The sequence below is a fragment of the Galleria mellonella genome, unplaced genomic scaffold (genome assembly GCF_026898425.1).
Source record: "Galleria mellonella isolate WM207_F2 unplaced genomic scaffold, CSIRO_AGI_GalMel_v1 utg182, whole genome shotgun sequence".
NCBI classification, from domain to species: domain Eukaryota; kingdom Metazoa; phylum Arthropoda; class Insecta; order Lepidoptera; family Pyralidae; genus Galleria; species Galleria mellonella.
The window spans coordinates 1,713,739-1,737,435 of NW_026442023.1; the positions used below are offsets into that span (position 1 = coordinate 1,713,739).

The 23,697-nt window shown below is 33.5% G+C and overlaps 1 protein-coding gene across 1 annotated transcript in view; it reads left to right on the forward strand.

The window, feature by feature from the left end:
• The window catches only part of LOC113512969 (uncharacterized), a 49,351-nt gene that overhangs the window by 599 nt on the left and 25,055 nt on the right, over positions 1 to 23,697 (forward strand). The gene's annotated exons all lie outside the window — the stretch shown is intronic.

The window sequence follows — 23,697 nt, forward strand, 5'->3', positions numbered from 1 at the left end:
TTTTATTACAGAAATATTAAAATAAAAATATTATAATATAATATTGTACACCGCTCTACCCGCTGACATTGATGCTTTTTTCCTCTTTGGGTTTACTGGAAGAAACTATTAGAGTTAAGCTCGCCTTCGTACATTTGATTACCTCTGTCATATTCTTATAACTGGTGTGTATAATAGAGATTTAAATAAAATTTTCAAAGTGTTTGGATTTGAATTCACACCTTTTACATCAAATATAACATTTTTATAAATATTTTTATAGTCTATTTAAATTCCATAAAACGAATATTTTTACCCAGCCATAGACAGTTTGCTGATATTAAGCTGTAATTAAAATTAAAAACATATTAATTGAAAGTTAAAATTTCTTCTCAATACAAATTTGGTATAGTAAATTTATCCATTAATTTTTTTTTTTTTTGTTGTAACTTTTATTTGAAAAAAGGAACAGCTGTTTCTTGCACGTTCTTCTCAATTGAAACTGCATACCGAATTGGGTGATAAATTCATAAAAAATGTCGTAAAGTGACGAAAAATGCTTATTATTAAGTTTACCTAAATAAGAGTCATTATTTTTGTTTGCTTATTTTATTTAAATAGTAATATTTTAATAACTTAAAGTCACAAAACTTGGTTACTTTTTAATTATTTTATTGAAATAGACTATAGTATTTGCAAATACAAAACTGCTATGTAGGTATATATTTAAAACAAAACGTAATCATTTTGGATCTATAATTTGATTTATCAATCACTTTTTTATCTAATAATGAAGATGTCGAAATAATCAGATAAACATGTTTGCAAAAGTTCTTTAATAGTATTGAATTTCTAAATTTTCACAGTGTACATTAACAATACGTGCTCATAGACCTCTCCAATACACAAATAATATCTTTTCTGGTCGGTTTACGCATCATTGGCCAATCTTAGAAAATGCATAAAAACTATAAAAAAAAAATCGTCTATGGTGAGCGCTAAGTTTTTTGCCGCCATAATCGAAAGCGAACTATTGTATCATTGTCCATTCATAATTATATGTAGTAAAGTGGTTTGAGATTTTTAGCTTTTACCACTCATTATTGTTATTTTTTTTATTATAACTGTCCACTGCTGAACATAGGCCTCCCTAAATCCTCCTCCATAAAGGGGATTTTGAGAGTAGTTAGCAGGCACTTGGCAAATACAGGCTTTGGTGACGTTTTACGAGGAACGCTGCTGCCCATTCTTCAACCATTATGTTACCCTAGTCACCTTTTATGAAACCCACAGGAAAGGAAGAAATGGGCCCATTCTATGACGAGAACATATGGCGGTTTAATCAGTACCTACCTAGTATTATTTTATATGTGCTACACTGGAACAAAACTGTCTTTTTGCATTATAACAACTAAAACCAATAAAAGAGTTACGATTGAATATAATAAAAATGTGAATAAGTATATAATATAGATGCACTTTAGTACCATATGGTCCCGGTATAGAATGGTTGACTGGGAGAGAATGCTTCTAGCATTAAGTCCGCCATGTACACATATTTGTACTAATGAATAAATAAATGATTAAAAAATGCCACTCTTTCCTTTCTCGTGGGTACCGTAAGAGATGACTAAGGGAACTTAATTTTCGAAGGATGAACAGCAGTGTCCCTCTTAAAACATCACCTACTACTAGCAAAACTTCACTTGTTAACAGATGATGATGATAATATAATAATGTGTTTATTTTTATACTTTATCTAGTAGGTATCATTCGTATTTTATTAACATTTTTATTTTTATACCATTATATACTGACTAAATAATATTTATAATTTCAGCAAAATATAACTAAAATACTCCATTGATTCATTTCATTATTTATTTCATATTCATTCATTTAATTTCATTTTATATCATATTCATTCATTTAATTTAATTTCATTTCATTTTATAAAATATTCATTCATTTCATATTCATTTCAAACAGTATTAATTTTTTTAGGTATTTGTTTATAGCAAATGGATGAAAATGATGATTAAATTCATGAAACCAGAAGAAAAACTACTTAGATAATATGTTAAGTTTGATAATACGCGTATAGATATCTCAGGGCAAGTTCATCGCGTACTTGACTAGTTTTTATTCATTTGCGTACAAAAAACTAGTTTTTCACACCAGTTTACCAGGCTTGCACATAGTTTACTGACCGTCGTGATCTATAAAATATACAAACGTTTGCTTTTTACTGCAAAAAGGAATATGGGAATATATTCTATTTCTTCCGTCTTGTATTGCAATTTATATGTAAATTTAATTTTTATGAGAGTCGCCCATTACATATGTATGTAAGCTTGAAATGAGAATAGAGAGATTGGTAAAATGTAACCAATTACATTATAGTGAGGGAATCTCGTGTCAACGTCTTTATTTCACTGATATAAACTAATTTAGTAAAATGTATCATCATACTATCATGATTAAAATATCATAAAAGAGTCTCCCATAAAAAAAAACGTAATGAACTTCCCCTATATACATACATACATATTCCTATTTACGACATCATCATCAGCTGTTAAGTGTCCACTGTCGAACTTAGCCCTCCCCCATAAGGAGAGTTTGCCAGTTGTTGCCAAGCTTGGCACGCGAGTTGACGACCGCAGAGCTTTAAGGATGTTTTAAGAGGGACGCTGTTGCCCATCCCTCGATCATTATGTTCTATTACTCGCCTCTTGCGTCACCCACGGGAAAGGATTACTACTTATAATATAACATGGGTAAATCTAAAATTCAGAGATACTTATATATGTAATTTCTTATTGTGTTTCTTGCCCATTCTTCTCGTTTGAAATTGCATTCTGAATGGGCGATAGAATAATAAACAAATAATAACTATTCAAAAATGCTTATAATTAAGATTATTTTAATAAAAATTACTCGTATTTTTTAATCTGACTTAGGTTTTTTTAAAGAGATATCATATATTTTTTGAAACTTTTATATTAAGTATATAAATATCTAATCAGAGTCTCCGTAAGGAACACCATGATGTTTATAAAAGAGTAGCTTCCCGCAACGTTGTCTGCGTAGTCAATAAATAGATTACCTACAGTCTACTTTTTTTTTTAACGTGAGGAAATCTTCCAAAGACCTTCCCAACTGCCGGAGCGAAGGCAGAGGAGGTATGTGGGATTTTTACCCACTAAAACCTCACGACGTACCTCGAGGCGCATATGTCGGGTCTCCGGGCTCCCGAGTTGAAGACGACCGGAGCCCGACGCGACGGCCCGCCCTGTAGATGTACCTACAATCTACCTAGGTTGTAGCAATTTTCACGAAAAAAATTAATGTATAGATTTTTTGACCTTTGCTATTTTCTCGTAAATTTATAATTCTAAATTCCTATGCCTATTCCATTTTCAACCAACTTCAAAAAGAAGGAGGTTCTCAGTGATCAATCGCATCACAACTACGTCAGTTTTAAACCGATTTGGATTTTTTTTATCTAAAAATGTATTCGTACAGATTGGTCCCATAATAATTTCATCAAACTCGGTTGAGTAGTTTCATTTTTAAATTAAAAGAACAGGCTTTGTCCCAACTGAAGTCGGTTGTATTTGGCGACACAATCTTTAATTCTCTTGTAACAGTAAGTTTTCTTGTAAATAAAATAAAATTGTAAAGCTTAATGGATTTCGCATTGTTATAAATACAATTTGTATAATACGCACGAAATGACGCGCACACTTAGTAAGCTATAAATTTATTTAATGTACTGTTGAACTCTACTCTCAGTAGAGTCCATGTCTTTATTTCAAAACGCAATCGCATCGCTCGCGCTCCACGCGTCTTTTCATAGAATTATGCCAATAAAAACACAAATGGACGGACAAGTTACGTTTCTAATAAATCAAGAACGTGTAATCATCTCGGTAACTAACCATCTCTGCTCGTCTTTTGTATGTACAAGGGGGAGCTTTGCTATATGCGATTTTTTTTTTATTTATTTCTCCCAAATGTCGATTTTTTATTTTATTTTTTTCTACAAATACAATACAATATCCAATTACAAATTTTCGTTCGTTTTCACTACGTTTAGTTAAGTATTTAGTCGCACAAGGGACGAAATAATAATTCTGCTACCGACGGCATATTACTACTAACAAGTTAAATGTAGTACCTATTAAATGTATTACTCAAAATTCTCTACAGAAATTTTATTTATCTCCAACAGTTTCATTTCTCTAAAATTATGAAACAAAATACTTAATCTGGCAACGCTGACAAGTGGCCACTGACACTGACCACCGCACTGAGTTTAATTCAGTTCTTTGCTCTTTTTACTAATACCGCGGAAATTCACAGAATCTCGCGTTTTGTTGAGTACAAATGGCTTTGTTAAGTACTGCGAAGGAAACTTTTTATCACGGTTCTTTTACGGATTTTTTGTTTAGAAGACATAATAATATCATCGCTTTAAACACAATACTGTTTATCCATTATTTGGTAATTTATTACGAGTATTTTTACCTTTAAAGAAAAGTCACCCAAGACTGTGACTTGTGAGATCACGTGATTATGCCAAAGATCTATTTATAAAAAAATACAGTTTATTTTAGTACTTTTAAGTAAATTTATAAAAAATATAAACATAAATAATAGAACAATATGTCTTATTATAAAGTATTACTTTACAACGCAATCTGGGTAGATGTGTAAATAAGATCAAAATCAAGGTTATTAAAACATCTGCAAACTCACATAAGTTTGCAGAATGATGGGTACACAGTTTCATTTACGCATTATTTAATAGAAAAAAAAATTAATACTTTAATTTTAATAAAGATTAAAGATTCGCTGTATCAATTGATTAATTTGCAATTTTTACAATGCAGATATCTGTATAAGTGACATTTCATCTAAATTTAAGCAGTAGAAAATTATTTAAATTATAAGAAACGATTATAATGGAACAATCTTTAATATGTCTTATAATTTGAATAACAAATAAGCATTTTTAAATCCTTTCTGCACTGTAGATACTTCTATATTCCATTATGCGTGTCATTACTAGTAATGTGAAATATACCTAATTGAAATTTTTTTTTTTATACAACTTAGAATGGCAAACAAGCTGACGATCCACCTGATGGAAAGTGGTAACCGTCGCCTATAGACATGAGCAGTACCATAGATATAACAGAGTATACTGTTTCGCCCATGATACCCCCATGCGTTGTTATTCCTAAGGACTCAGGTGATATTATTCTGTACCCTGTAAATTCACATATTCCACCCTCCAAACTGAAACACAGCCATGCAAACACAACTCCTTCACGGTTGAAACACGAATGTGACAGAGGTACCCAAGCAAACGACTTTTGTACAAAGTTAGAAATTGAAATAATTTAGATTACTTCGCAGATATGTAGGAACATAAAAAATATCTTAAGTTCCAATAATAAATCCTATAAAGCCTAAAATACAATGTTATATATATATATATATATATATATATATATATATATATATATATATATATATATATATATATATATATATATATATATATAATATAATTAAACTAGTGCTACTAACTATATCGTCTAGAATATGCTACTAGTGTCGCGCTTGGCAAGCGGATTGGCAACCGCAGTTAGGCTTTAGAGATGTTTTAAGAGGGACGCTGCTGCCCATCGCTCGCCCCCCCTTTGTCGCCTCTTACAACACCCATGGGAAAGGAAGCGGTGGTCTATTCTATGCCAAGAGCACACGGCCAATTTAAACTAATGTCGTTAAATTAATTTCATTTATACGTATTACGAAATTATTATCGTAATTTAAATACGGCTCTCATCAAAGATAACCTATATTCGGCTTCAATCAAAGATAAAATATGTTATTCGATAAACGTATAATACGTGTTATAACTTAATACCTGGTTTGATGGCCGCAATTTCCTTGGTACGTAATAGGGTATGGCCGATTCGTTACGTTCCGGCTGGGAGATAATGGTTCATCGTTTGTTATTCAGCTGTGGCCAGGAACAGGGAAATAAATAAATTCTATAGAGATTTGTTTTACGTGTTTTACCCTACATACATTATAATTCATAACGACCGGAATCTTTATACAATTTACAATGTATCCACGTTATGAAGGTTCTCACTGTTTACGAATTACATTATTATTTTTATAATAGATAGAACTTGTCTAATAAATGCTGTTATTATATATTACTGACAACCTGTAGGGTTTTCCACTTGGATTAGGATAAAAAGTATTTTAGGTGGTATATCTACCACACACAGTGTACTTAAAATATGATCGTAATAATATCTAAAAACATCAGTGACATCATTGCAATATCAGATAACCCTGAACTTGATTTCATATCTTTCCCAATCGTCGATTGAAATAAATAATCGCAATTTTAAGGTGATCGCAGATATATCTATTTCAAAAGAACCAACCACACCTAACCTTTGGGTGTTGGAGGGAAAGGGATTGTTAGTAATGGAGACTGAGAATCCCATTGCTAGCAATATACCCAACCAGTTCGATCTCCACGCGGTTCCCCCTGGAAACTGTCATGGTTAATTCCTGATGAATTTATCATGATGAGCTAACTGGCCTGTTTTCATTCTCATCTATCACCCTTCACTGGTTCTCCGCCAGTGTATCCCGTTAGCGCAGGCGGGGTTACCATACCATTTTCACCCATCAAAAAAAACCTTTGGGTGTCGGAGTGAAAGGGTATGTTACTAATGCGGACAACCAGTGCCATTCCTAACAACATACCCTGTCAAATTGACCTGCCCATCGTGCTCCTGGAAACCATCGTGCATAATTCCAGGTGTAGGTATTCATCACGATAAGCTAACTCACTTATTATTCCTCACTGGTGCCTCGTCAGCGTATACCATTAGCGCAGGTGGGGTTACCATTCCTTTATCATCCATTAAAAAAACCTTTAGGTGTCTATTTAAAAATTTTCAGCTATCCGTTCGATTCGGCGCTAATAAGTGCCTGAGATTTCACGTAATGAATCCTAAATCGATTTCTTCTGCGCGTTCAACAAGTGTACGATTACTCTTATCGGAAAAAAAGCTTAATAAAGCAAATAGCGATTCTAGGAGAAAAAAACTGTGTACAATTTGCCCACGGCCTCATATCTGTACCCGGATGTAGTGTACTTGCTATTAATGTATATTTCCTAACGTGGGTAGCAGAGCTCTCATCGATAGTAATATTGGCCCATTGTGCTTAAACTAGGCTATATCACTAACGACCCAGTCCGACTCTGTTGCACTGTAAAGATATATTTATTTATTTATTAAAGTTTAAATAGTGTAAATAGCAGACTTGACATTATATGATATCTACCAGTCGACTATAGATAGAAAAAACAGAAAATGTAACTAACGGTGCAATTTGATGAACAAAAACATAGAAAAAAGGATAATATAAATATAATATTAATAATATTCCTATGGTACCGGCATGTGGGCCATTCCTTTTTTTCTCGTAGGTGTCCTAAGGGGCGACTGGGGAAATTACTGGTCGAGAAATAGGCAGCAGCGTTCTTCGTCAACGCGCGTGCCAACCGTAGCAAATACTGGCAAAACCCCTTAATGTCTATAGGGCAGGCCTTTATTTAGCAATATACAGTAATTAGGCGGATATGATGATAATCCTATCTGTAAATCAGTACGTAATTGTACTTTGTGAAAATAATTGAATGTGTGATTATTTGGTGCTTTTCTCGCAAATTCTACTGAACGGAATTAAATGAAATTTAGAACATAGGATTTTTTATATACTGAATCAACGCGAAGCAGCGGGATATAGCTAGTTTGAAATAATTCACTACAGTGTAAAGAAAGTGAGATCCAAAAGAGTTAGCTAAATTGATTCGCTATTATCATTATGCAGCAGTTGTAGGCTAATGTTACAACAGATTAACTTTCCGAATACTCTCTTTTACATACAAATGAAAAGGTTTTTTTCCTTTATATATATTCAACATTGTCGTAGTTACAGACAAATCTGAGAACAAACATAGATCTATGTTCAAATCCTTTTTTTTTCTGCGGCAGAATCTAACTAATTTGGCCATCAGACCGTATCGTCGTGGTTTAGATAAACGTGGTGTACGAAAAACAGAATGATAAAAACAACAAGATCTAGTTTAAGGGTAATAATTGACATTAAGGCCGTGCACACACTAAAAGGAGTTTACAGTTTAGTAGCTTGATTAAATATTTGATCACGGCTTTTGCGAGCAGTGCGATTACTTGATATTTATTTCTTTTAATTAAAGATAATGGAATGGTAAACTCGCCTGCGCTATCTGTATACAAAGACGGAGCACCGATGATAGGGGAGGAATGCAGGTCAAGTAGCTCATCGTGGCTAATTTAAGAATTAACCACTGTGGTTTCCAGGGGTACCACGTGGAGGTCTACCTGTTGGGGGTATATAGCTAGCAATAGGGTTGTTAGACGCCATTATTAACAATCTCTTTCGCGCCTCTCGATACCTACTGCCTTTATAAATATATTACTGCAGTAGTTATTTAACTAAAATATAGGCATTTTCTAGTATTGTATTCGTATTTAAGATGTGAACGAATAACGAACATTGAACGTATTAATCCACGTACTTTTAGAAGCATTTAAATCTCATCATATCAGCCGTTAACTGTCCATTGCTTAACATAGGCATTTACCATTAAGAAGGGTTTTGCTTACTAGTACTGTTGCCACGCTTGGCAGCCTGGTTGGCAACCACATTTAGCCCTTGGTGATGTTTTAATAGGAACGCTGCTGGCCATCCCTCGATTCCACTATAAATTTTTCATTAGTCACCTCTTATGACAACCATGGGAAAGGAAGACCCCTTCCTATTAGTCCCGTAACATAACAGGCTACTTGATCTAATTTATAGCGGGATGACACGGCAAAATGCAAATGTGATTAACACTAATTTCGAGGTAGGTAAATATACTTTCGTAAAATATATTCTTATGTACGCATAAGACTGGAGTCTAATAAATAATGAAACTATGTAATATACAATACAATTTTGCTGTACAAGCCCTTTAATGACGTGTATGTCAATGACCAAATTTCTAAACACATATATAAAACCAAAATCATAAGTATTTGTACGGGGATTTGACCGCAACTAGAAATCGCTCTGTGTGTGACGGTTTCATACATTTCCGACCTGAAATCTCTTGACATTGCGCCTCAGATGATTGTTGGGAACGTATGCGGAGACGTGAAAGTAAATTATAATTTCCTTTTCTCACAACTGGCTTTGATTCACAAAAAAAAACCGCGCGTAGCCAATAAGTGAAGACATTGTTTGCAGAATAATAAGATATGTATTGTATGAGTTTTTGTTATTTATGACGACTGCTTGATAGAAATGGGTTGCAATAGCAGTAGATTTGATTATTGAAATAGGGAAACATTGATTAACAAGAATTAACCATGATGGTTTCCAGGGGGAACTACGTGACTCCTGATACCTGTCGACATGATAGAGTATACAGCTAGCAATGAAGTTGTTAGACCCATTACTGATAATCCCTTCCTCCCTGTATAGGAAAGTTGTCTTCTACTATGTTTTCGTATTGGTATAGGATAGCCATTCGCGAACACTTTTTTTTTCATTTTGCAAAATTATTTAAGGGCCTGCTTCTGGTATATCAGCCTTTTTTTGCAACTTGTAACTAGTTGATCTGTTGGCCTACGATGACTTTGATCTTTGAAGACATCATCATCCATTATAGCAATATATACTTCCTCGTTTCGAACTCTATCACGCAGCGAAATTGCGAGTTCGTTGACCGTGATGGAACTTTCTTGTAAGGCTATATCATCCTTATTAATATAATAAATGTGATATTTTCACAGTTTGTTTATTTATACCTCACGGGATTTTAATGACTCAACTAATCATCACGAAATTTGGCATACACGTAGTATTTAGGATGGAAAGGAACATAGGGTAATTTTTGTCCCGGTCACATGGACCAAGTTTCGGGTATAGACTAATATAATAATTATTTGAAACTACTAAAAATAAACTTTTTGCGATAGCAAATATAGGCTACCTTTTATTCTGGTCACTCAACCTAAATCGTGCGTAGATTATAATAATTACCTAAAATTACTAAAATGTAGTAGGTCCCGGCATAGAATAGGCCACCCATTCCTTACCCGTGGGTGTCGTAAGAGGCGACTAATGTAGGGCGAAAGATGGGCAGCAGTGTCCCTCTTAAAACATCACCAACCAGTCTGCCAATCGAGGAAATTACAGGTAACCCCCCCCCCCCCCCCCCTTATGGGTAATACTATGTTCAACAGTGGACAGTTAACGGCTAATACAGCTAGAATGTAATTATAAAACTAACAAGCGTATAAATTAGTCTAATGTGTAGTAATCAGGTCACGCCGTGCAGTTACCAGCTGATAATGGCTTACAAAAGATCCGGCCGCATCGGACTCCTTCGAGGCTTAGTCCATTGTGCTGTATTATACGGCCTAACATCGCCCTCCAACCATTGTGCCAATACCATCGTACATTGTATGTATTACAACACGTGCTTTTACTGATTTATTTAGTCGTGCACAAGTAAACAATAGGTAAATGTTAAGTAAACCTTACCATAACACGTGTCTGACTGACATGTAAAAATGTATTAAGTAACAAACTATTGAAAGTGAAGATTAGTTGTAACTTGCTCATTTAAGGCGAGGTCTTTAAGACGCAAGCGATTCAAGGATTGAAGACGTTAAGTGTGAAGCGTTTATTAGCTTTAAAATTTGCTTACTTCAATATCACAAAATAGAATGTGACCCTCATGTGTTGGTATTTCCAAAAATAAGATTATTATGCTTCCGCGCCCTGTATATAGACTATGCCACTACCATAGACCTTCAAATCTAAAAACTGTTTTGCAAGTACGATTTTTGATGGCAGAAACGCGAATGGTTCCGGATGGGAGAGAGGACAGACGATTTTTCCTTTTAGTTAAAGTAAAAGCTCGACCACCACTTGATATTAAAACAACCAAAAAATATATGTCTACAGTATATTGCCTTTGATTTATAAGTAAAACACCTACATCTTAACTGTTTGATAATTTAAGATTGTGTCCCACATTTTTTTTTGTTGTAAATTCCTTCTTTAAACTCCTTCTTTTAGAAGTCGGTTGATAATAGAATGTATTTTTTTTTAAACAGCTAGTTTTTTCGCAATTTAGCAAAATTTTACTATTTACGTAAGTAAGTATTCTGTTTACTAAATACTACATTTAAGACACCTCGCCTTAAAGCCTGAACCCATACACAACGGTTATGATAATTTCGGCAGTATGTATAATATTGTTCGCGTTCACTTTTCAGTCTGTACGCGTCGAATTTCGCACAAAGTCGAAAAGGAGTTCAGGGGCGTCTCTCTTTGTGCTGGTAATGGTAATAACAGCTTGCACGAAGCTATTTGACACACATTGGTCAGTTATTGTAGATCACCTTTCTGTAACGCGATTGCCATCTTTATTCATAGAGAGGAAATGGCCGTACTTAGCGTACCGCGGTACACAATAAGACATTGTTATATTATCACAAATGATATTTTTCAATTTACTACGTTATGCTTTTAATATCTATGAATAGTTTTCTATGTTGATCTTCGCGTAGGCAAAAGTAATCAATTACCAAAGACTTTATACACATGAGCCAGATTTTTGGAAGTAAATAACAAACCATATCTACGTCAGATTTTAATTTTGATCTTCAGAATTATATTAGTTATTATCACTGCATCCAATTTGGTGCAACATACAGTTTTTAAAAACATACATTTAGACAATTTTTTATAATTATTATATTATATAAATTATTATTTCATATCTCCTATGCACAGACATCGTCAAGTTATAATTTTACTATATGTATAAATAAAAATAATATCTATACGTCAAAGAATAAAAACTAGGTTATTATTTTACACATATTATGATAACAGTCTATTACTGGACATGAGAGGGAAAGGGCAGGTCTAACAGCCCCACTGCTAGCAATATACCACATCAGATCAACCTCCTCGTGGTTCCTTCTGAAAGTCATCGTGGTTAATTCTTGTTGAATTCGTCAAGATAGGCCAATTGACCAGCTTTCGTCCTCACCAACCATCAACATATCATCTCTCACTGGTGCCCCGGCAGTATATACCGAAAGCACAGGCGGCGTTACCATTCCACTATCATTTTTACTACTAGTCACGGTTATAATATTTAAACTTCTTTGTGTTGAGATTTATTTGGATTTTTCACTCTGCAATCGTGTAAAGTATTGTGATTCTCTACTCCTTGATCGCCTCTTACACCACTCTTGAAAATGAAAAGAACAGATGAGATGAAAACAGATATTATTTGTAATCTATGAGTGAAATATTCTTACTCTAATACTAAGTTCAAAATGCATCTAGGTAAAGATATAAATAATCTCTTTAAAGAACCCAATTGTCGATGTTAGTCACCTGAGGCAGATAATCTTGTGTAGGTGTTCACTAACTGATGTTATTATACTTGTAACTACACTTTAATTTAATCTACAGATTACGCTAACAGCTTAAACGGTACGACCGACACGTGGTAAAAGATCATAGAAATGATCGTAACTTTGTTACATGCAATATATAGAAACATGAGGGCCTTATTATGAGCGCTTAAGAACTGACAGTTTACAGATTAAATTGAATTACCTTGTAAATTGATAATTTAAACTAAAACTATAGACAAAGTATAATAAAAAAATTATATTTGCGCTGTTTATCCTCAGAACTGACATCTTGTATTTCAATAATCCGAAGTTTATTTCACTCTTAACAGCTCTAGAAGCAAAATTACCTTGTGATGAAAACATGAGTGAGACATAGGTACCCTCACAAACAATTTTTGTATAAAGTCTACCTATTAAAAAATCAACAAATATGCTCATACCTCTATAATCCTAATAGAATAAAAGCATTTCTATACTTAATTAATATATTTTTGTAGTATAATTTAGATTGTTTATTAATTATAATTGTTAATTGTATAACATTTTATTATAATTCTAAGCAAATTGTGGCTACATATAAATATTCGTTTACAATCTCCCAGTATTACGTGAATATTTTGTTTGAACGCGTAAAATCAATTTGCATTTTACTTTCTACGTTATATGTTGAATTTTAATCTCGTATTACGTGATTTTTATTCACTTTTGCAAAAAAAAAAGAAATGCACTGCACCGTAAGTGGATTGCAAAACATTATTTCTTTCGAGTTTTAAAGAATATTGTACAACATTAAATAAAACATAATGTGTTCGTTCATTTTCGTACATTTTTTATCATAAATATAGAACTTGTGATGTGCAAATAAAATGGTATTTTAAGTAAATTGTAATATGTGTTATTTTTAATTAGAAACCGTTTTCATTACCTAACTTTGCTCCACCGAGTCGGCGACCTCGTTTACGTAAAGCATCACACTTAAATTTTGTGTACCATACAATCGTAGCCTTCCATTATGATACGGCGTAAATATTCGGTCCATTTACTAACTTGACAGCTTGGAAGATCTAAATTTTTTTATCCATTTTCGACCCAAAGAAAGAGACATTCTTTGGAAAACATTTCACTAGAGTATGTTAAGTATTTCGAACTATTTACTCCTTTATGGAGAAGGCCGATGTTCAGCAGAGAATAGTTCTCGTATAAAAATAAAATAATCCTTTATTATGTTAATTGAATATGTAATTATTTCAATAAATAAATGCGGAAAAATCCTACACCTGTCAGATTTCAAGTCAATTGCTCAAAATCATTGCTTTCCGTAAACTGCCGGATTCTATTCACGGTCAGATGAAAAATAAACGTTTTAAATTTAAACTAGGCATTTTGGATTACTATAAATATTTATTGTCTGGTTTCTTACAATCCTTGTAATATTTTTATTTATTTATTTATTCATTAGTACAAATATGTGTACATGGCGGACTTAATGCTAAAAGCATTCTCTTCCAGTCAACCATAGGGAAGTGTCAGAATACTTGAATGCGGTACTACTAAGTATTAATATACATACATACTAAAATTACATATATAAACGAATAAATATATATAAGTAACAAATATACTTACACATATATGACATATACTATATTATACACGAAATTGAGAATAATATAAAGCACTTACTGCTCGGATAAAGCAAAAAAGTGAGCTTGAACGTTTTTTTTTAAGACGGTTTAGTCGGTAGTCTCTTAATGGCATCAGAAAGTGCGTTTCAGAGTCGTGAAAATGGTAAATGTAAAAGTTTGTACGTTATTTTAAACCTTAAATTGCTGAACGGATTTTAAATAAAACTTCATACACAGATAGATCTCAGATTAACATGTTATATTTTTAACATATTGTGTTATATTAGTGGGATACCAGTGAGCGATGATAGACGAAGATGAAGCTGAGTGAATTGGTCCGTCATGACGAATTCCAGAAAAGGATCAAATACGATTGTTATCAGGAGAGTTCGCGTAAATATCAATTAGACAGGATATAATCTCCATTCTTAACTATCCCCCCCCTCATAAACACTTGGTTTCGCTCGGATGCATGCTTTCGCGTGTTGCATAATACGAGTACCATCTACCATACTTATACCATTTGCAACTTAAATACCTTCAGCTTAAAGTGTGGAAATTCTTACAGATTTGTATTCTTTAGCCACTCAAACAATAAATATACAATCGCAGTAAATGTTTGTAACTGTATGTGTATGTATACGAATATATTTGCATACATAATAATATACACTAATTATATTGTTAATTTTTTTTTTATTTTAATGCACAAATTGTATGTAAATTTGGCAGATTTAATACCTGTATGGTATTCTCTACTAGTCAACTTGCCAGTTTTTTTTTAATTTACCATACTATGGGCGTGATATTTATTCTGTAATGGTGTTATTCATGTCTATAGGCAATGCTTACCACTTTCCATCAGATGACCTATCTGTTTGTTTACCATTCTAAGCATTATAAAAAAAATATTAATAACTTCAAATAGAGGGAAGTTTTCAATTAGCCTCTAATTTTTAGTGTAGATATTTTGAGATATTTTTTTGACAGTTTAAACCGATTTTTTTTTATTAAGGGCCTTAAAATGTTACCTTTTTCAAGTATATCAGCCCTATCGTACCATGAATTGATTTCTCAAATCAATTTTATCTACTTTTCCTAGACACAAAAAGAGAGGAGTAGGAAAAGGGTATCAATAATTTACAGAGTAGTGCAAAAATTTCTGATTTGGTTTCAGCTAATATAATATAAATCGAATAAGACCAATATTAGTAATCGGTAAATATCGCTTCCTTATATTTTATCGTGAATAAAGTCGTTTCTTTTTTTCCTATTTATGATAGAGCACAACCGTAATTTTTTGGATCTGTTTTGCTTTACACATGGCTGGCCATCGGCTTGTTGGCTAATATAAATATATATTTGTTTATATTAGTATGCTAACTGGTAGTTGCCATGTGATCCTGGCATACATTAGGCCCCCACTTCCTTTCCTGTGGGTATCGTAAGTGGCAATTAAGGGCACTTAATGATGGAGGAATAGGCAGCAACGTCCCTCTTAAAACATTATCAAAGGCTAACTGTGGTTGCTAACCCGTTTGCCAAGTGTGACAACTACTGGCAAAACCCCTCAATAGGTCAGGCCTATGGTTAATAGTGGACAGTTAACGGCTGATATGATGATGACTATGATGGCAAACAAGCATACGGCCAGTCTGCTGGTAAACAGGATTACCATAGTCCTTGAACGTCTATAATACCAGAGATGTCACGCGCGCGTTGGCGACCTTTAGGAAACCTTAATATACCTTTTTGAAAAACTCCATGCTTTGGTCTCTAGAAAAACCCATTTTACAAATACAATATATGGACAAAGTCATAGGCACTGCAGAGTTTTAAAATAAGGTATTGCGTGCAACAAGGTCGATAGGAAAAGAGGACGATGCTCTATTCAAACGTTAGTTTTTGTTTGTTTAATTAATGCCATTGGCTGTAATTAATGATTAAAACACGTAGTTTTAAAAGACACGACGAGTATTATGTAATTTCTATGATACGTCTCATAGAATTCTTTGTGTAAAGTTTTAAACAGGAATGAGTGTTGAACTGTCGGTACATGTTACTCTCAAAACTTGTATCTATATACCTAATGCTTTTTACTCAACTGCTGAAGAAAAAGAGTGTCTCTCCCTGCTCCCCTCTCGAAGAAACTTTACCCCTGATCTGTGACATATATAAATAGGCGTGGGTAATATGGATACCGATCCGATGTTTATATATTGGGGTTCTTCTGGATATTGCCCACATCGGTTGGATATCCATTTTCGAATTTTTTTTTATACAACTTATAATGGCAAACAGCTGACCTGATGGATCGTGGTAACCGTCGCCTATAGACATTAGCAATACCATGGACATAACAGAGTATACTGTTTCGCCCTTTGATACCCTCCACGCGTTGCCATTCCTGAAGGACTCAGGTGTTATTCCTCTGTACCCTGTAAATTCACGCATTCACAAATATGTCAAAAGTCTGTTATCCAATATTAGCTTTTGGATAATAGACTTTTAACGCATCCATTATTGGACTAGTATATACCTAGATATTGTAACTACAATATATAAATATTGATATCTATTACCAGAGGGAGACTTTGTACAAAAGTCGATTGCTTGGGTACCTCTGTCCCATTCGTGTTTCTACCGTGACGCAGTTGTGTTTGCATGGCTGTGTTTTGGTTTAAAGGGTGGGATATGGCGTGAATTTACAGGGTACAGAGGAATAACATTTCAGTCCTCAGGAATGGCAACTCATGGGGGGTATCATGGGCCGTCAGCTTGTTTGCCATTCTAAGTTGTATAAAAAAAAACCCATCCCTACAGTTTACAAATTTTCTGTGATTCTTGTAAAATTTTGTCCATATTAGGATAGGAGTTATTGACCGTCGAGATAAAATCTTAACAGTAGCGAAAAATAATGTAATTGCAGCTAGTTTTCTGAGAAGCTGCAATACACCCGTTTGCCGCGTAACGGTGATCCATTTAGCCGCGGTGTAAGCTACCGGGCCGGCGCATGCGCATACCACAGCTACAATACTGTTGGCATGGTGGCATAGTACGGTAATTGCATAATGTCAACAGTTTAAAAACAAATTTAACATTATAAAGCCTTTAACATTTTTAATTAATTATTATTAAGTGTTTCTTAATTTAGTATTTTCTGAAATTAGTATTTATCTATAAATGATCCATAAATCCTGCTTAGTCTGAAAATAGATTATGCTCTGTGATGTGTTTAGAAGTAAGTAAGAAAAAGACAACGCATCAAACTGTCATATCTGATATTATAAATGACTTCTTATTATTAGGTTACATTATCATTCCCCAAATGTTCAAAAAACCTTTTATAAATTTACCAAAGAGAGAATATCGTCTTTTCCTTTTAATTAGACTATTTCGATATTGCACTAAAATTACCTGTGGCTAAAGATCTCCATACCACTAATTATATTTTTATAACGAGGCTCATCTGCTTTATTGCCACCTCCATTAATTAAAAACAATGCACAAGCACTCAAAGGCATCGAACATATTATTAGAACGTAAACTAAAAGCTCTTTATTCCTACATTCCACTAAAGTGCATGGGCTATCGACAATAAATTACAAGCTGCTGTTAAATTGGAAATTCTCTAAGCCCATAAACAAGCGATCAATTCAATAACTTTATTGTGACTAGAACATAAACCATTCGTTACGGATTGTTTGCTATCTTCTTCGTGGATCCCACAGTACCTACGTACTATTTTATGTGGATCCTGAAGAATGCGCGGTCTGGCCCTAACCCTCCCAACTTGATTAGTGATGTGCCGAATCCGACTAACTTGAGTATTGACTCAAATATCTAACAGGTATTTACTGGGGGGAAAAGGATTGTTAGCAATGGAGTTTAACAGTCCCATTGCTAGCAATACACCTTATCAGGTTGACCTCCTTGCGGTTCCCATTGGAAATCATCGTGATTGATTCATTAGTGAATTTGTCACGATGGGCTAACTGACCTGCTTCATCTTTACTTATCATTTCTCACTGGTGCCCCGCAAATGTATACCGATAGCGCAGGCGGGGTTAACATTCCATTATCATCCATTAAAAAAAAAAACAGGTATTTACCTCTAGTAAATTACTCAATATACGAAATTCGAATATATGATGTTCTATTACAGGTTTCGAGTACTTATTCGAGTATGATTACTAAAGTACTCGATTACCCAAATAAGTTTTCGAGTAGTTCGAGTCCTCAGTCTTGAGACAGGATTCGATTCTTTTTTTAACGAGACAAAATACTGGAATACTAAAAAAAGGCTACTCGGCTCATCACTAAACTTGATACGCCCTAGAGAGATCGAGATACGATGGTTTCTCGTACCCAACAATGGAGTTCAGGTTGATTGCACTTACCTTTGAATATACAGTGCAAGTTCGCTACACCATGATACTTCCGTGATTGTTATCATGTGCACAGGATCGCAGCAAGAATAGTTTAATGGCCTCTGGTTTAATTCCCGCGAATGAATAGCCGGGAAGCAAAGATAGCTGCGTTAATTCGTTTGTATTTTAGAGATTTGAATCAAGGTTTCTTAGCAGTAATGTTAATATTCACACGTAATAATTTGCAGTTTTGATATCATGTATATTAGTTTACAAATATACAGAATAAATAGTTATTAGGTATTACTAGTTATTAGCACTTACTTGCGACACAGATAATATAATATTATACCCTGCGACTTCGCCCGTATGACTGGGATATATTCATTAATCAGAATAAAAAGTAGCCTATGACCTTTTCCATTCCATATAATGAAAGAATGAATAAAATACTCTTTATTGGTTGATACAGATTATAAAGGTTAAAAATATGTACACAAGCACAAACCAAATGAGTAATTAATAATATAAACTTAATTACATAAAAGCATGTTAAAGAGACAATAATCCATAAAATACAACAATACGAAATTTCATAGTAACTAGTTAAGCCGTGAAGGTATTAAGAGATGACCACCCAACTACCTCCAGAATTTCACATTTATAAAATTAGTAAGGGTTAACATTATTTTATAGATACATATTTTGGAACATATTTTTGTGTCTAAATATTTTAAATATTTATTATTATTATGTAGAATTTTATGCGATTCTTCTTAATATGTCTTTATAGTTGAGCATCATAGAATAAAAGATAAAAAAAATTATTTACTTTCTGAAACCGCAAAGTGGCAATGCACGGAAGAAAGTTCCCATATAGACGTTATAGTTGTAAGTACGTTTTATTTTTTGATGGGTTAAAATGGTATGGTAACCCCGCCTGCGCTATCGGGATACTCTGGCGGAGCACCAGTGAAGGGTGATCGATGAGAATGAAAACAGGCCAGTTAGCCCATCATGATGAATTCATTAGGAATTAACCATGATAATTTTCAGGAGGAACTGCAAGGAGGTCGACCTGGTTGGATATATTGCTAGCAATAGAATTTTCAGTCTCCATTACTAACAATCCCTTTCTCCCATTCATTCATGTAAATATATTTGTACCTATTCTGAAATATCAACAGTTTTTTTTTTCAATAAAATGGTATTCCAATTGGCGCTATTTGTATTCGCTGACTTGGTATTAGTGAGTGATGACAAATGAGGATGATGTCAGGTCAGTTAGTTCATCATTATGAATTCGCATGAATCCCGATGGTTTCCAGTGGAACTGCAAGGAAGTGCACCTAATAAGGTGCTAGCAATAGGGCCACTGGGGGGAGGGATAATGGATTGTTAAAAATGGGGATTAGATTAGCCCCATTGTTAGCAATACACACTGTCAGGTCGACCTCCTCGCGGTTCCCCCTGGAAACTGTCGTGTTCTATTCCAAGTAAATCCATCACGATAGGATAACTGACCTGCCTTTTCATTGTCACGTATCATCCCTCACTAGTGTCCCGCCAGCGTATACCGTTAGCGCAGGTGGGATCAGCATTTTATTATCATCCATTAAAAAAAAATAGGGCCACTGGTCCTCATTACTAATAGTTCTCTGCCCTTTGTACCATATTTTCATGTAAATAACGGTTCCTACTTCTCACCTGGTTTGTTAGAAAAACGTATAATCTGTAAACCTCGATGTCAGAACTGGATTATCAACTGTACACTGATAGACATACTTGAATAGAATACTTATTATACATAGAAAATACCAGACCAATACAAACAGACATACTCATGAATACAAATGATGTTATGCGAGGATCGAACCCACAGTATCTATATATGTATATACATATATACAAATCAATTACCGTTCGTAAGTATCGCTAAAATTATTAAGGGTTTGACCAATTTTTTTTGTTTGCTACAGTACAGAAAAAGTTTGAAGGAAAAAAGAATTCGAAAACCCCTAAAGTTCAGCTGAAAAATGGGAAAATTAATAATACATAATTTTTATTGGGATACGCTATTTCAGAGTGATTGCCGCATGGTCTCAGTATAGAATAGGCCACCCCTTTCTTTCCCGTATGTGTCTTAAGAGACAGGGAACTTAGAGGGAGACTTTGTACAAAAGTCGATTACTTGGGTACCTCTGTCCCATTCGTGTTTCAACCATGAAGCAGTTGTGTTTGCATGGCTGTGTTTCGGTTTGAAGGGTGGGATATGGCGTGAATTTACTGGGTACAGAGGAATAACACCTGAGTCCTCAGGAATGGCAACGCGTGAGGGGTATCATGGGTGAAACAGTATTCTCTGTTATGTCCATGGTACTGCTCATGTCTATAGGCGACGGTTATCCCTTTCCATCGGGTGGGCCGTCAGCTTGTTTGCCATTCTAAGTTAATGAGCAGTAATGGCAAAGCCCCTATTTTGGGGGAGATCTGTGTTCAGTACTGGACAGTGGGTGGCTGACGTGATAATGTGATAACATATTAACTTTACCGTTCACAAAATAATCTTCATTCCAATGACGTATTCAATGACCTATGTGACGTTTAATAATTTATTTAATCATCATATAACATTGATCATGTCATCGTGAATTGATTACGTTACGGTAACACAGAAACGCCCTGGTTTAAACTTGTAACCAGTTACAAATTGGATGCTTTTATCAAATGTTTAACATCAGAAAGTTTCTTCTTCAACAAACTCCAAAGTCATAGATAATTATAGTGATTTAATTGATAAATGTTGTTGTTAGTAGATTTGTCTAAAACATTAGTAATTTCGACTTGTAATATAATAAATTGTTATTAATAATAGTTCTTGATATAAGGTGTCACAATCAGATACCTCGTAAACAACTTTCCTTAAGGAATATAGACTATCACAGTATTCGGAGTTAATTTACTATTTCACCTTCATTAAAAATTGTTTCTACAGTCTTCTGATGGTTTTTCTCTGTCTACCCAAAAAATGATCTGGCACGAAGATTTACATAGATAAATGTAAGCATATTTCTGATTCATTGCTTAATTATATTGAAAACTGAACATCCTATATATAGGATTATATAGATAACAATTGGATACGCGTCCTTCTTTTTAATAGGATAAGATATAATAATACTGGCCAGGCGTTTTTGTATAGGGATTTTTTATTTTTTATTTATTTATTTCTTATTACATTCCATAATATATTTGGTAGATATCAAAACAATTTCAATTATGACCCTACAGTATAAATAAACTACGTTTCATATCTTACAGTGTGTCAAAGTAAAGTGCTTGTACCTGTTATGATACTAGATAACTAATAGAAATAATTAAATAGTTTATTTTTTTTTTGTAAATACATACATTATTATACACAAAAAGCACCTAGACTAATACAAGCAAATGTACTTATAAATACAAATGTTAATATTGCGCTGGACCCAAAATCGCGACCGTTAGTAGGTGGTTGTCAATTAAAATTATTTATTTTCCATAATTTGTGTAAAAAATTTATTTGCTAATATTTACCGGTGCGATATCTAGTAGGTACCGGTCGCGGTCGGTGCTGGTCGAGTGTCGAGGTATCGAATTAATCTCGCGCGTGATCTTCCGCAAAGCTGCATAACGGAACTCTTTACCCTACGTTTGATAAACAAGTATTTGCCTTATGTTTCTATGCAATTACTAAGTAATATTGTAAATGTGAAAGTTTATAAAGATGTTTGTTACTTAATCACGATAAAATGGCTGAACCTATTTGAATGAAATTGTACACATGATGGACCATATTCTAAACCGGGGGTTCCTAAATTTTTAAGATAACGGAATGTCCACCGAATATCTTTTATTTTATAGAAACCCATATAAAACGATTACAAATCAGAAACATTGAAATTTAAATAAAAAGAAATGCTTTTATTAGAAATATTTTAAAAGTACCTATAACATAATGAAATTGTTTCACTGTATAAGTAATTTAGCAAAACCATGGTGACTTTTTTACGACACCTCTAGGTTCGTTGGAACCAACTTTAGGAGTCGCTGTTCTAAACAATTAGCTATTTATAATTTGTTTGCCGTGGATAGGTGATACAAAATTCTTGTTTAATAAGTAAATAGCTCCGTAATTGACTATATATATATATATATATATATATATATATATATATATATATATATATATATATATATATATATATATATATATATATATTTTAAATACAAACTGTATTTAAAAAAATATTGTATATTATAATCTGTATTCAGAGATATCACGCCGGCTGGTGGAAACCTCTGGTGACCGGAAGGCTGACCTATACTTTGGTTAACGCATCTACATAGCTATTTAGCGTGGGAATACAGCAAGTCTCCTAGGTACCCTACCAGTTGGCAGTGATCTCAAAGATTTTTTTTATTTTTGAGTAATTTTTTAAGGTCTTGTTGTTTATAGTACATAGATGTAAGGTGTGTATATAATAGATAGATTATATTTTTTTACATATTTGTATATAATATATATAATTTTGTATATAATTAATATATATGAATAATTAACTATATTATCTTACTAATATAATTTGTAAAATATGTAATAAAAAAGCAAATATAACTGTATTTATTTTAAGATGTTTAAATGCTTATTACATAATCACGCTTGAAGTTCAATTTAATAAAATTCTCATTTGAAAATACATATAATTTTTACTTTAAATGTTTCCAATATATAATTTAATGGAGCCTATATTCTTGTTGCTAAAATATCACAAATAATAGAACAAAATGTAATGTTCATTAAAGCACAGATCTGCCAACCCTCAATCCCTCTAATCTCTTTAATGGTAAGCTTGAGGCAATTTTATGAATGCTCTATAATCAACCCTGAATTCAATATGCTCAGTACATATAAGGATTTGTTCCTGTTCTGTACTTTCATCTCAGCTAACGGAATATTCGACCTACATAAGGGCCAGCCCGCCCTTACGTCACAAGAAAGGTTAACTTCAACACTATTATTGACATTGAATCTATTAACAGCGCCATGCAATATTGAACGTTCATGTATTAAGTTAAAGTTTAATTTCTTTTCTCATTGTT